Genomic DNA, 9,827 nt, shown 5'->3' on the forward strand with positions numbered 1-9,827 from the left:
GATTCTGAGTCTCCTGGGTGTGGGCTGGCCTGACGACCAGGGCAGGGCTACCTCGCCTAGAGTAGGGGGGCTCCTTGGGCCCCCCAAAGCGGACTGGGTGTGTGTGAGCACAGTTACTCCCTCAGCTTGTGTGTGGTGTTGCGATGAGAAATTGGGGTCCTCAGTTTCCCTGGGATGACCCTGGGTATTCTGTAAAGATGGAAGATGGTGTTGAGGCTGGGGAGTAGCTCTTTGGTGGGCAGCAAGGAGAGATATGATTTAAAGATATGATTTAAAACATCATACTGGGCGCGGTGGCTCACGCCTGTAATTCCAGCACTTTGGGAGGCCAAGGTGGGCGGATCACCTGAGGTCGGAAGTTCGACACCAGCCTGACCAACATGGAGAAAACGCTTGTCTCTACTAAAAATACAAAATTAACACATGCCTGTAATCCCAGCTACTCGGGAGGCTTAGGCACGAGAATCGCTTGAACCCAGGAGGCGGAGGTTGCGGTGAGCCGAGATTGCGCCATAGCATTCCAGCCTGGGCAACAAGAGCGAAACTGTCTCAAAAATAAATAAATAGATAAATAATAAATAAATGAAACCAAAGCAAAATAAAAAAGATATGAATTAGTTCCTTCATTTCCAATGCCCCCATGCCTCTTGGTGGTCAACCCAGCCCCTAGGAGCCACTGATCTATGTTGCTATAGTCTTAGCTGTGACAACATGTCATATAAATGGGATAACCCAGGCTTTTGAGCCTGGCTTCTTTGCACTGCAACCAATTTTCTCTTGCTGAGATTATCCAGCTAAATTTACATAGGATCTGGCCCGGCACAGCGACCCCTTTCGGCCAGGTGCGAAGCGGCAGGCCCGACGGTCCCCACGCAGCTCCTAAGAGGATCAACAGAGGGCGCAGTGCGCCCGGAAGGCCCAGCCCCTGCGAAAGCGGAGGCTCCTCTCGGTCCTTGCGGGACAGCTCAGTTCTCATAGGCCAGAGGCGTGGCTTGGGGGCGGGCCAGGGGGATCCCACCTCCCCCTGCATGCTCAAGCGCGCCCGGAGATGGTAGGCGGTCTCACCCGCAGGCGGCGGAAGTCAGGGGCGCGGCTGCGGCCCCGCCCCTTCCCGGACTCGCCCCGCCCGTCCCCTCGCCGCGCATGTTCCCAGACGCCTCAGGCCATGGCGCGCGCGCTCCCGCCAGCACGCTCGTCTGGCCCCGCCCCCGCGCCTGGCGCCCGCGCGCTCTCATGCACGATCCGCACGCGGACTCCTTCAGCGCGCTGCCTGACTGCCCAGGGCCCTCCCGGAGAGCAGGTGACGGCGATCTCCGGGCACGGTGCTCGCGCTGACGAAAGGTTCTGGAAGCCGCCGTAAAAAATAATCAAGAAACGGGTGACAGGACTTTTCGTAAGACATTTAATTTTTACCCAAAGTATCCGAAATACTGCCGCGTCAACCTGAGTGCGATGGGGGATGCCCAGCCCCAAGGAGCTGCTCGTCTTTCTGCCGAGCCCCGGGCCAGACCCGCGGAGGAGGAGACCGCCGCGCCGGAGCTCGGACCTGACGTTTTTGTGAAGCACAGGGGGCGTGGGAGGGACCGGATCAATGCGGCACTCAACAAAACCTGTTTTTAAGAGTCTTGCTGTGTCGCCCAGGCTGGAGTGCACTGGCGCGATCTCGGCTCACTGCAGCCTCCACCTTCCGGGCTCAAGCGAGCCTCCCGCCTCAGCCTCCTGAGTAGCTGGGATTACAGGCACACACCTCCAGCTCGGCTGTTTTAATTTTTTTTTTTTTTTTGAGACGGAATTTAGCTCATGTTGCCCAGGTTGGAGTGCAGTGGCGCGATCTCGGCTCACCGCAACCTCCGCTTCCCAGGTTCGAGCAATTCTTCCGCCTCAGCCTCCTGAGTAGCTGGGATTGCAGGCATGCGCCACCACGCCCGGCTAATTTTGTACTTATAGTAGAGACGGGGGTTTCTCCATGTTGGTCAGGCTGGTCTCGAACTCCCGACCTCAGGTGCTCCACCCGCCTTGGCCTCTCAAAGTGCTGGGATTACAGGCTTGAGCCACCTCTCCGGGGCCAAAAGCGTTTTATTGGAGTACTAGGTAACACATTCAGAAGAGGGTGCATAGCTTAGGCGCTCTGTGAATTTTCACAAACTGAACATACACCCATGTAGCCAACACCCCCAGCAAGCCCCAGAATCCCCTCATGTTTGCTTTCTGCCACTGTCAAGCAGTTTGTTTTCTTCCAGATTTTTAAGTTTTGAAATAGTTATCGAAATGTACAGGGAGAAGCCTGGGTTGGTGGTTCTAACCTGTAGTCTCAGCTACTAGAGAGGCTGAAGGGGGAAGATGGCTTTAGCCCTGGATTTCTAGACTAGCCTGGACAACATAGCAAGACCTCATCTCTATTTTTTTTTTTGAGACAGAGCTTCGCTCTGTCACCCAGGCTGGAGTGCAGTGGACCTCCGCCTCCCGGGTTCAAGTGATTCTTCTGCCTCGCCTCCCGAGTTATTTGGGATTACAGGTGTCCGCCACCACGCCCAGCTAATTTTTTTGTATTTTTAGTAGAGATGGGTTTCACCATGTTGGCCAGGCTGGTCTTAAACTTCTGACTTAAGGTGATCTGCCCATCTCAGCCTCCCAAAGTGCTGGGATTACAGATGTGAGCCACTGCTCTAGGCCTTTTTTTTTTTTTTAAAGAAAGAGATGTATAGGGAGATCACCCGGTATCCCTCAGTGTTAACATCTTGCATAGCTACAGTTAGCATAGAAACCAGGTAATTGACATTGGTGCTGTACATGGGACTTATTCAGACTTACCCGTTTTTTAATGCTTTATGTGTATGTGTATGTAATTCTGTATTCTCTACCATTTTTATGAGAGTTCCAGTTGCCTTGCATTCTCACCAGCACTTAGTATTGTCAGATTTATCATTATTTAGGTATTCTGGTAGGTGTATGGTGGAATCTCACCATAGTTTTCATTTCTTCTCTTTTTTTTTTTTTTTTTTTTTTGAGACGGAGTCTCGCTCTGTCGCGCAGGCTGGAGTGCAGTGGCGCAATCTCGGCTCACTGCAAGCTCCGCCTCCCGGGTTCACGCCATTCTCCTGCCTCAGCCTCTCCGAGTAGCTGGGACTACAGGCGCCCGCCACCACGCCCGGCTAATTTTTTGTATTTTTAGTAGAGACGGGGTTTCACCTTGGTCTCGATCTCCTGACCTCATGATCCGCCCGCCTCAGCCTCCCAAAGTGCTGGGATTACAAGCGTGAGCCACCGCGCCCGGCAATTTCTTCTCTTTTTTTAAAAAAATAGGAACAAGGTCTCACCATGCTGCCCAAGCTGGTGTGAAAACTCTTGTCCTCAGGCGGTCCTCCCACCTCAGCCTCCCAAAGGTGTGAGATTACAGGCGTGAGCCACCACACCTGGCCTTGGTTTTAATTCCTATCACAGTATATTAGTTTTCTCTGTTGTGTATTGATTGATTGAGACAGGGTCTCGCTCTGTTGCCCAGGCTGGAGTGCAGGGGCATGATCCCAGCTCACTGCAACCTCTGCCTCCTGGGTTCGGGTGATTCTCCTGCCTCAGCCTCCCGAGTCGCTGGGATTACAGGCGCCCGCCACCACGCCCAGCTAATTTTCGTTTAGTAGAGGCGGGGTTTCACCAAGTTGGCCTGGCTGGTCTCGAACTCCAGACCTCAGGTGATCCACCCACCTTGGCCTCCCAAAGTTGTGGGATTACAGGCGTGAGCCACTGCGCCTGGCCTAATTTTTCAATTTTTTGGTGGAGATAGGGTTTCACCATGTTGGCCAGGCTGGAGTTTTGCCTGTTCTAGAAGCTTGTATCAGTCATATAACACATAAGTTCTTTTTGTCTAGCTTCTTTTGCTCAACACAATGTCTCTGAGATTTATTTATGTTTTTATGTAAGCATAAATGTTCATTTTTCTTGCTAAGTACTATTTCATTGTATGAATAGACCACAGTTTGTTTATCCATTCACCTGGTGGTGGACATTTATTTTTATTTATTTATTTTTGAGACGGAGTCTTACTCTGTCGCCCAGGCTGGAGTGCAATAGCTCAATCTCGGCTCACTGCAGCCTCTGCTTCCCAGGTTCAAGCCATTCTCCTGTCTCAGCCTCCCGAGTAGCTGGGATTACAGGCACGCACCACCACACTCTGCTAATTTTTGTATTTTTAGTAGAGACAGGGTTTCACCATGTTGGTCAGGCTGGTCTTGAACTCCTGGCCTCGTGATCCGTCCACCTCGGCCTCCCAAAGTGCTGAGATTACAGGCATGAGCACCGCACCTGGCCCATGGTGGACATTTATGTTGTTTCCAACTTAGGGCTATTATAACTAGATTTTAGTAGCTACCATCCCCCAAATGCATGGTACCAATTTTCCCTCCTCCCAACAGCATGTAAGGTGACAGTTCAGGAGAAGTGTCCTAAGCATGTGTCATGGATGGGGGGTGATTTTGAGGCGGGGCCAGGCATTCTTGGTTCTCATGGCCTCCCCTGCCCTATTATTATTATTATTATTATTATTATTATTATTTTGAGATGAAGTTTCACTTTTGTCACCCAGGCTGGAGTGCAGTGGTGCTATCCCGGCTCACTGCAACCTCCGCCTCCCGGGTTCAAGCAATTCTCCTGCCTCAGCCTCCCGAGTAACTGGGATTACAGGCATGCGCCACCGTGCCCAGTTAATTTTTGTATTTTTAGTAGAGACGGGATTTTGCCATGTTGGCCAGGCTGGTCTCCAACTCCTGGCCTCAGCTGATCCACCCGCCTTGGCCTCCCGAACTGCTGGGATTTTAGGCGTAAGCCACCACGCCTGGCTGGTCCCCTGCCCTATTTTAAGAGTCTCTATTAGGGATAAACTTCATGGAAAATGTATGTCTGCTCTAAGAATGTTCTCAAGTGTCATTACCTGGTGCTGTGTCTGTTTGCTCTTTACGAGTATTCTCAGAAGAAATTCTTGCCGAGTCTCAATAGTTGAAATAATTTCACTCCTCCCAAGCATTTGGTTTGCTTTTATTTTAAGGACACTGAATTGGGCAGGTGGTCAAGTTACACACATGTGAGGGACTGAAATATATGGTGTCATTTTTTCCCGTTAGTCTTACGAATGGTTCCATATTGTGTGCCTTCCTGTTTTTCTTCCACCAGTGCTTCCAGTTCGTGCTTTCTTGCCATATTTTATAGAGAAAGGCCATCTCTGTGTCTTTCTGGTACTGGGTGGGTTATAATAAAAATATGCCTTTGGTGCCATGATTTGGGGGTGTCTTTGGCCGTGCAGCAGAGCGATGCCCCAGCTCTGCTAGATGTTTGAAGGGCTATTGAGTGGAAGAAGGGTCCCTTCCTGTGACCTTGGCCTCCTTATCGGTTGACTAACTGGCCCCAGACCAGTATGTAAAGCACATGCAAATCCTCTAACAGCCTCTTGGAGCCAGCTGGCCATGCTGTCCCTAGCTTCAGATTTTTTTGTGTCTCTGGCTCCACCCTGTTCCCCCCCATCCTAGTCCATCCTCCTGTCCTTTCTTGAACCAGCTGTCTGTCTGTGCTTTCCTCGATGCTGTGTGGCCTTGTAGCATTTGTCATTTTCACTCTGTTGAGTTGTCCAGCTTGGCCTCCCTTGCGCTGCAGGTCCTAGGCAGGGGTGGGGTTATATCATCCTCTGCCTTGGTCTCCTTTCTCCTCTTGCCCTGCTGAGTTGCAAGTTTCTTCTGTTGATTGGCAAGAACCTGTGCTGACAGAGGAGGGGATAGGACTGGGGGCTGCGGCAGGACCAGCTCTAAATCTGGCAGCTGCAGAAAGGAATGAGTTCCCCAAAGCAGCTCCCCTCACCACACCCCCGATTGAGAAAAAAAGGAGCTGGCCAGGCATGGTGGCTCACGCCTGTAATCCCAGCACTTTGGGAGGTCAAGGCAGGTGGATCACCCAAGGTCAGGAGTTCAAGACCAGCCTGGTCAACATGGCGAAACTCCGTCTCTATTAAAAATACAAAAATTAGCTGGGCATGGTGGTGCCTGCCTGTAATCCCAGCTACTAGGGGGGCTGAGGCAGGAGGATTGCTTGAACCTGGGAGGTGGAAGTTGCAGTGAGCCGAGATCGTGCCACTGCACTCCAGCCTGGGCGACAGAGCGAGACTCCGTCTCAAAACAACAATAACAATGACAACAAAGGCTGGTGGTGGTGGCTCACGCCTGTAATCCTAGTACTTTGGGAGGTCGAGGCGGGCGGATTGCCTGAGCTGAGGAGTTCGAGACCAGCCTGGGCAACACGGTGAAACCCCGTCTCTACTAAAATACAAAAAATCCGTAGTCGCAGCTACTCAGGGGGCTGAGGCAGGAGAATTGCCTGAACCCTGGAGGTGGAGGTTGCAGTGAGCTGAGATCATGCCACTGCACTCCAGCTCGAGTGACAGAGCAAGACTCCGTCTCAAAAAAAAAATAAATAAAAATAAATAAATAAAAATTAGGAGCTAAGCATGACAGCTGCAAAGTTACCTGAATTAGGAGGCCCAAGTCAAGTTTTCCCCAGGGTGCCGGCTATCTTGGTGGATGGCCTCAATAAATAGGCAGGTGATTTGTGAAGGTTGCAGGTGCCACACACATCAGAGATTAGTCTGTTGATAGGCATTTATTATGTCTCCTATTGTCTCCTGCCCTGTGGGAGATGTAGACAGTGCTCTGAACGTTCTGGTTGCAAAGAGAGTTGACAAAACTCTGCTGTTCTCCAGCCTGACCAACATGGTGAAAATCCATCTAAAAATACAAAACAATTAGCTGGACTGTAGTGGTGCGCGCCTGTAATCCCAGCTGAGGAAGCTGAGGCAGGAGAATTGCTTGAATCCAGGAGGTAGAGTTTGCAGTGAGCTGAGATCACGCCATTGCACTCCAGCCTGGGCCACAGAGTGAGACCCTGTATCTGCTGTTCTCTTGTAGGAGAAGGAGATGTCAGGTATAAGGGTTAGCAGGGGGTGGCTTGGTTGCGATCAGGAGAGAGGTGGTGCTCATTCTCCATGAGATGCTTGTGGTGCATGTCCCTGGCTTTTTTTTTTTTTTTTTTTTGAGATAGAGTCTCACTCTTGTCACCCAGGCTGGATGGAGTGCAGAGGCAGGATACTCGGCTTACTCAGCTCTGCCTCCTGGGTTCATGCATTTCTCCTGCCTCAGCCTCCTGAGTAGCTGGGATTACAGGCGTGCACCACCACGCCTGGCTAACTGGTATTTTTAGTAGAGATAGGGTTTCTCCATGTTGGCCAGGCTGGTCTCAAACTCCTGACCTCAAGTGCCACGGTTTGCCACGGTTACCACGGGACTAAACGAAGGGGGACGAACGTAGAAATGAAAACTTAAAACAAAAGAAACTATTTTAAAGGAAGGGGCCAGGGGAAGAAGAAGAGGGCTCCCTGCATCTAGGGAGCCAGGGCAGCCGCGTTGAGCCTCTACCGCCCTTCATATTCATCGAGTAGGAAGAGCAGGGAGGAGGAGGTAACAATTGGTCAGCTGCTTGATTGATCACAGGTTCACATTATCTCATTACAAGAAACACTTGTGCCTGGGTCGTGACTGCCCTCAGCATTCCTTCTGGGTGGCAGGCGCAGTTTGTCAGTTTGCCAACATCCTGCTTTCCTGAGAACAGTTTGCTGTTTACTCATATAGTCTCCAGTGGTATACTGAGTTGATCACGACCCTCACTCTTTCGGCCTGCAACACTCAAGTGATCCACCCGCCTGGGCCGCCCAAAGTGTTGGGATTATAGGTATGAGCCACCGCACCCGGTCTGTTCCTGGCTTTTGGTCGAAAGTTGAGACTTAGAAGTTGGGAGGAGACCTGGAGCACTGGGGCTCGTTCTAGGCCCTACACTCTTCAGCACAGCAGAGCTGTAGCTTTCTGGTACTGAGCTCTCTGTTGCTGGGAGTATTCAGAGGCTGGATGGCTGGCTGTTAAGGGATTTCTGCTTAGGTGGGAATTTGGGTCCCTCTAAGACAGATAACCTATGATTTCTAAGATAAATGGGACAGTACTTTCAATGAAGGTTCCACGTTAACGCTGGGTCAGTCTTGAGTACAAAATGGATTCAGAGGCCTGAGTTGTCATGTGCAATCTGATTTTCCTAGCCCCTTGAGGAACCATTTGAGGTGTGGCATGATATAGCAAATCAGCTGCCAAAGAGGGACTGAGCCACGGGGAGTGCGTGCCCAGAACAGTAAAGGGGCTGTGGCCTTTATTTTTTTTTTGGAGAAGGAATCTCGCTCTGTCGCCCAGGCTGGAGTGCAGTGGCGCAATCTCGGCTCACTGCAAGCTCCGCCTCCCGGGTTCACGCCATTCTCCTGCCTCAGCCTCTCCGAGTAGCTGGGGCTACAAGCGCCCGCCACCACGCCCGGCTAATTTTTTGTATTTTTAGTAGAGACGGGGTTTCACCGTGGTCTCGATCTCCTGACCTCGTGATCCGCCCGCCTCGGCCTCCCAAAGTGCTGGGATTACAAGTGTGAGCCACCATGCCTGGCCAGGGCTGTGGCCTTTCTTATCTTCTTCACTCCCTGTCCCCACCATCACCTGCTCTTCATGTTTTGTGATAATTCAGTGAGCTCATACTCGTGACCTGTGTCCTGCAGCATGTGGGTTACAATTCAATGAAAGGTTAAAATATCTACCCGTCGGCTGGGCACGGTGGCTCACGCTTGTAATCCCAGCACTTTGGGAGGCCGAGGCGGGCGGATCACGAGGTCAGGAGATCGAGACCACGATGAAACCCCGTCTCTACTAAAAATACAAAAAATTAGCCGGGCGTGGTGGCAGGCGCCTGTAGTCCCAGCTACTCGGAGAGGCTGAGACAGGAGAATGGCGTGAACCCGGGAGGCGGAGCTTGCAGTGAGCCGAGATCGCGCCACTGCACTCCAGCCTGGGCGACAGAGCGAGACTCCGTCTCAGAAAAACAAAACAAAACAAAACAAAATATCTACCCGTCTAGCATCTCTCGTGTCCCTCACAGCAGTTCTATGAGCTGGCTGCCCTGTTTGACAACTGAGGCCCGTGTCTTCCCCAGGATCACAGACGTGTGGCTCTGAGCCCTGCCCCAGGGAGTTTCTCCATCAGAGAAGAGGAGCACTTCGAGCTTTGAGAAGAGCAGCCCTCGGCAAGTGAAGTGGAAAAGAAGGAAGCAGGCGAGGAGGCCCATCCAGACCCTCCCCCAAGACCCTTGCTGAAACGGCTGGGATGCGGCGTGCAAAAGCTCTCCTTTCCTTCACAGCCCCTGGCTTTCCAAGAGTCCCTGCCCACCCAGATGCCCGCTGGCGGATGCAGCCTCATCTCAAGAACACTGCTTGCTGGATAAATCCCTCACCACCCTAGAGACAGCCCACAGTCCTGAGACAAGGATGCGGGCCAGGCTTGATGCAGGTAAGCGCCTCCTGCAGAGACCAGTGAGGCCGGAGTTCCGGAGGAAATGATGTAGGGATGGAGGCGGAGGGCCTCCAGGAGGCACCAGCCCCAGGGTCTTCCCTCGAATCAGACTTTAAGCACAGGCAGGGAGGGAAAGCACTTGAGCAGTGCCCCTCCCTGCATACCTGGTCTCTGCTGGAACCCCTGCAGGGACAGGACATTTCTTTATCAGCAATCCTGTTCCTCTCCTGGGCAGCTTCAACCTGAACATCCTCCTTTACCTTGAGCTAAAATGGGTTTCTTGTCGCCCTTGCCTGTCAAACCTGGCCTTGCCCTCAAGAACCACACAGGACAAGCCTAATACTTCCTTCTTGTGGCAACACTTTAGCAATGGAGACCTGGCTGTCAGGTCCTCCAAAGAAACATTCGTGACTGTGACGTTGA

At 51.9% G+C, this 9,827-nt stretch overlaps 1 long non-coding RNA gene across 1 annotated transcript; it reads left to right on the forward strand.

Moving 5' to 3' along the window:
* The first annotated feature begins 1,255 nt into the window (after positions 1–1,255).
* Positions 1,256–9,827, forward strand: LOC115831209. Its single transcript, XR_004026728.1, has 2 exons — positions 1,256–1,393; positions 9,049–9,827. It is a non-coding gene; the product is annotated as an uncharacterized LOC115831209 (long non-coding RNA).

This window comes from Nomascus leucogenys, chromosome 18 (assembly GCF_006542625.1).
Source record: "Nomascus leucogenys isolate Asia chromosome 18, Asia_NLE_v1, whole genome shotgun sequence".
Lineage (NCBI taxonomy): Eukaryota > Metazoa > Chordata > Mammalia > Primates > Hylobatidae > Nomascus > Nomascus leucogenys.